The sequence below is a fragment of the Lissotriton helveticus genome, chromosome 3_1 (assembly GCF_964261635.1).
Source record: "Lissotriton helveticus chromosome 3_1, aLisHel1.1, whole genome shotgun sequence".
Classification (NCBI taxonomy): Eukaryota; Metazoa; Chordata; class Amphibia; order Caudata; family Salamandridae; genus Lissotriton; species Lissotriton helveticus.
Genome location: NC_136061.1, coordinates 990,092,225 through 990,098,224, shown reverse-complemented (window position 1 = coordinate 990,098,224; position 6,000 = coordinate 990,092,225).

Here is a 6,000-nt window from a genome sequence, read left to right as displayed (position 1 = left end):
GCTTCCATAAGACGGTCCGGCCACCCGAGACCGGAGCGTCACTGCGCCTCCACCTTAGGCCTCCAAATTACGCCTCACTATAGAAAGGAGGGGCGGGCCGATTGCAGCCCCCCCCCACCCCCCCCCTGTGGCGCACACTCGCTGCACTTCCTCACTGGGTGCCCCAACCTCATCTCTCTCCCGCTCTCTGTCGAGCTGTCTCCAGGGCTCCACTTAGGCCAAAAAGCCAGGGCCTCGATTTTGGCCGCTCCCGGCGCCGTGAGCAAGTTCGCCCCGTACCTCTTGGGGCGCCTCCACGCCACCACCGCGTGAACTCCTCTGCTGCTTCTTGCTCACCGGTAGTCCGCCAGCGGGCTGCACCACTTAAGAGGGGCAATAGGTATCGCACCGGGCAGCCGCAGTCAGCGGACGCGGGCCGGGGCCGCTATCTTCGATTTTCGGAGCTTCAGGGCCCGGGGTGCGCCAGCCAGCCGATTGCGCTCCAGGGGGTCAGATGTTCATCCACAATATGGAGGGGGGGCTAGATGTTATGGCCCCAGCCTCCAACTCTACGCACTCGATTTTGGAAGGCTACATGTCGGGACACAGCGCCGGAAGGGCAGGAGCGCGCTCAGGCTGCGGCCATCGCTCTTGGCTTCAAGCCACGCCACAGAGTTTTTGTATTTTTAAGCAATATTTTGTTCATCAGTGCCAAACTGTGTACGTTTTGTACTGCAAATGAGCAAGTAGCTGCTTTTAAATGTCTGTAATCTAATACTAGACGACAAGAGTGGTCTGGTTTCATGACAGGAAACAAGGGATAATTCATTGAAGAGGTGCAACTTTCTATTACACCCTGGTATTCAAGTTGTTCTAGAATTTCCATAACTTGTTTTTAGCCTAATTTTTAATGGGGTATTATCTTTGAGATTGTGGGGTAGATCTCAATGGTATTTCATAATATGGGGAACCATCATACCACCCCATATGGTTGAGGTACAATATTGAAGCTTTTGCTAACAGCCACTCCTTGATATACGAATGTTATGTTTCCGGGTTAGGCCCATGAAGTGAAGCTGCTCATTTCTTACATTGTCCTCTGTTTCACAATAACATTTCTGCCATGAAGTTTTGAACATATTTGCATACACGACAATGTAGGATTAGTTTCTCTGAAACTACCTTATTTACACATCTCGCTTTGCACAGCATTATCACGATGCCTCAAATATCATGTACAAGGCCTCTTTACGCACTATGTACAAATGTTGTTCTATCTTCATCCACGGGTCAACAGAGCTCTCTACATATCCATAATATCACCAATCTACAAAGTACACCACAAGGCTGCTCTCTATTATAAATAATGAGCCTCCCAACAGATTAGCAGAGAAGGCACTTCAGCTGACACCGAGGGTCCGTACATGCTGAGACTTCATCACACAGTGGCTTGACATCTCCTCAGGGGTTGTCTAAAGGTAGGGTTTTGAATGTACCAGGAAGCATGGTGCCTTGCTGTGAGTGCGTATGGTATTTGTTGTATGGGTGTGACATGGTGCTATCAGGTCGGAGGAATGACCCTATAATCTCTGTAGGTGTGCGGGTGCGAACCTTCACGGATTACAGAAAAGCAAAGTCCTGAGCACACGTTTATGTAATAAAGACAATGATTGTCGAAGTTTCGAGCATTTGAAGAGTTGTCATTAAAAGTCCACTCAAATAGTCAATGTTTTTAGTTTAATCATATTCGAAAGAGGACACAACCAGCCAACACGTGTTTTGTCACATGAGGGAAGTATCCCGTGACTTCTTCAGGGCTAATAGGACACGTCTATGTCTCTAGGGAGTCGCTCAGCTGATGATAATTCCGACCCGGCTGGTCTGGTTTAAAGACAATGGATACGTGAAATCCCTAAGGGTAATGGCAAGGAAGCTCCGTGTTGTAAGAGATCTCAAAAGTGAATGCCTGAAAATCCGTTGGTCAGCGGGTACACCGTCTCAAACAGATCTTAAGGGTCAAGAGAACTTAGGGTGGTGAAAGGGGTGCTCCAGGTTAGCGGAGATCCCGAGAATAAGTGCCTGTAGTTTGTGGGGCGCCGATTCAATCGATCTATAGTAGGAGCGCTGTGTGGCATGCAGGCACCGAAATTATCTCTGTTCCGGATAAGGAACACGTGTTGGCTGGTTGTGTCCTTATTTTAATAAGATTAAACTAAAAACATTGACTATTTGAGTGGACTTTTAATGACAACTCTTCAAATGCTCAAAACTACGACAATCATTGTCTTTATTACAAAAACCTTTGTATATATGCCTGCATATATACACTGTTTTAGCACCATGGTAGAGCTGTACCTACTATTTACTATTTTGGTGCACGTAATCACTTTCATCTGCTTCTGTCTGCTGATTATCGCATACATGTATTCTACACAAGAATAACGTTGGTTCAATAAATATATTGAAATGTCCCACGCTGTATCTTCTGTATATTTCTCTGAGTACAAGTAAGCACGAGTGACTTAGCGAAAGGTTCTGATCAGTTTTCACGATCCCTGAGGGGTCAGGGTTGTCAAGTTCAGTGGTGGCCAGAAATGATTTGGTCCTGGTAAGGCTAAGGGGGATAATGGTGTCACTGTGAGCTAGCTGGTCTCTAGGCCAACATATCCTGCAGGAGTGCCCGGAATCAGTCTAGGCACATCGCCCAAAGTTTATGTTGTCCAACAAATGTGCAGGTCCTGCGGATTAGTGGGAACTACACGACAATTTTTCACGTGTTCTGGAGTGAGGTTGGAGAAAGGACGATACATTATTGTTTCTCTGTTTAGGCAGTCCATGACGAATTCTGGTTCCCAATCTTTTTCATCCAAGAGAATGTCATAGTTGCATGACAGGTCCTCCCAAAAGAGAACATCAAAGGGTCTTTGTATGTCCCTCTCAAACTGAAGTTGCATCTTCCATAGGCGATGTGGGACACTCACACTTGTATCCGGTGTTTTCAGCTGGATATAGTCACTCAGGGTTACTGCCGCCAGACAATCTATCAGGATCCAGCAAACTATTTTGACCTCTGCTGCCTGCTGCCCTATCCAACATGTTCAGAACCCACTCCCCAATCCGAAACAGTGTTCTCAATAGCCTCGACATGCCTGTCCTTAAGTCCAGCGGCATTCTTCTTTTAAAATTGAGATTTTGTCATTTTAGGTTTATCTTCCTTGTTAATGATGTAGTCAGATGAGCATTGTGAGCTAGTCTTTGGTTTAAGGTACCCCTCCGTCTGCGCTCTGACCTTCCACCTCTCTCTGAACGTTTATTGGATGACTCCTGAAAGGAATGAGATGAACATTTGTCAGGAGCCTGATACCTGTCAGGCGGTCTAATATTATCACAGTTCCGCAAGTTATAGTGTTTCTCTGGGGCATCCCGTGGAGGAGACCCACCCCAAGATTTGTTTTTATTTTTCGTATTATCCCATTTCTTCTTTGTAGAAGACTCAAGTGCTTGCTTAGAGCTATCCTTTTCAGAATTACTCTTTAGTTGTGGGTTACCTGGTCTGGCTCCCAAATTAGCTCTACCCAGCGTATCACAGGCTTCTTCAAACATTTTACGCAATTAACTCTTCTGTAACACTCCTGTAATATAAACCATTCCTGTTGAGCCAAATCCCTTAGGCGTCGGTGTATACCCATTGCTGCTGCTTCCCCTTTTATGTTACATAATGGCAGATACAGTGTCAAAGTTGCCCATCAGTTTCCTCCCCAAATCCAGGGCATGTGCTGCCCCGTACTCATTCTGGATCTGTTGAAGCACTTCTGTCAAAACAGCTAATGAAGGGGTAGCATGTGTTCTGGTATATACTTCAGTTAAAAACTGTATACCTAGTGGTGCAGTCTTCCCCATCGGCAAGCAAATTGTTAAACTCCTGTGTTTTTCCTAGGTTCCTGAATGGGTAAACACTGCTTCAAGCTGACTTGTTATTTGAGCAATCCAGAATGGGATCTCCTGTTGTCTGATGGGAACCTTAACAATGACGACAAGTAGTGTTTGAGGGCTGTTGCCCGATGTAGTTAATTGTGATTGTGCAGCTTGAACATTTCGCGCAGGATTAAGTGTCAATGTGCGCATAATGAACTGTGTCAAACAGCTGTACATTGTCACTGTGTTTGTATAATCTGTACAATTGTACTAATGATAGATAGATCATGCCCCAGAAGTTGGACTGTTGTTAATGGCAATGCGCTGCACTCACAGCCAAGCAGTCCCAGGTGGAAAAATGCTGTTGGCCCCAGTGCATGGCCTCTCTTTGCTTAGCAAAGAGGAGAACCATGGCAGATAGGTGGAGGGAGCTCTCAGGAGCACCCTTCACATCATCAAGGAGGGCCATCAGGAGGGTGAAAAGTAGAGCATGGCCAATGATATCTCATGTAGTAGAGAGTACCCCCTCCCAGAACTCACCCACACTGGGGCACCCACATACCTAGTGTAGGAACGTGGCTTGTGGAGAGGCGCATTGCAAGCAGTGCATATCTGCAAGGAGCCCAATATTGAAATTGTGTGTCGGGTGCAATAGAGGAGGTGTAGGAACTTGAACTGTAAGAGTTGCAGCCTGTAGTTGGAAGATAGTAATGCTGTTTGGCCACAGCAGTAGGTCCACTGGGTGTCAGTGAAGGGGGGGTCTATGTCCGACATCCAAGCTGTGCGGGCTGCAGGAGTGTTGACTGGCACGTATGTCTGCCTGTTAGAATATAGTCTAGCGACTAGCTTGCAATATGATGGATTGGTCAATTTATGCTTCAGGGCTGGAAGTGTCGGGTGCAAGAAATGTATTATGGAGCCCAAAACAAGTGGCTCGGATTTGGTGTCACAGAAGCACCTCCAAAGTTGTGGGGCGCGTAGTGAGGCATGTTGCAAATGGGGGAAGAAGTTGGTCCCTTGGATACAGATCAGAGGAAGTTACTAGGCCTCGTTCTCAGGCACCTTCGTCCATCAGGGGTGGCAGCCAGGGATTACACCCAATTGGAATAGATGGGACTCAACGGTAAGATAGTTTGGCATGCTTTCACAAACCTTCCCATGCCCATATCACACAATCACCTGTGTCCACCTCTGCTTGGAGGGCCCTGTAGGGTAAATAAAGGGCAGTGCTGAGTGGCCAGAGCACCTCTCGGTCTGCCTCATCCACCACATGTTGCTGGAAGGGTGTCGGGTAGAGCCTATAATGTAGATAATGCACCTGGGCACACAGCTCATAAAGCATTATATCGGTTGTGCCAAGGCCACCCTGGGTGAGCAGTAGAGTTAGGATCTCACATTTAAAGCATGGCTGTATGCGCACCCTGGTGAGTGCAATTAAGTTAGAATGTAAGCGGCACAGATATTGTTCTGTGAGGAGGATAGGCAAATTAAAAAAAAGATATAAGAACTTGAGAAGGACGACCATCTTCGCAATTGCTATTCTGCCAGCCAGCGAAAACGGCAGGCGGGTCCAAATTGGAATTCTGTCTTCAAGTCATGAAATGGCGTGTCTGTAGTTAGCCCTCCAGAGCTCATCCAGATAGCGACTGAGCCAGCTCAGTTGCCTACTAGAACGGGTATTCCATAGGAAAGTGCTGTGTGCTATCGGTGACGGGAATAGTATAGATTTTGAACAGTTTATCAGAATACCAGAGAAGTCTCAAAGTGAATTATCTCATGGGTCAGTGGTGCCAGATTTACTTGCGGATTATGGATAGAAAGGGTGATGTCGTCGGCATACATGGAAACCACCAGCCCCCTGGAAGAAAAACCATGACCACGGTTGGCGTGACGTTGTCATAGCTGGGCCGCCAAAGGCTCCATCGTTATGGCAAAAAGGAGGGGCGAGAATGGGCACCCCTGTGGAATACCACAGGTTAGAGGGAATGGGGAAGACAGCATTCCATTAAGCCGTATGCAGGCAGTGGGTGAGTTATAGAGGGGGTAGATCTGACGAAAGAATCTGGAACTTAGGCCCAGTCATTATAAAAGTGTGAATAGGTAAGG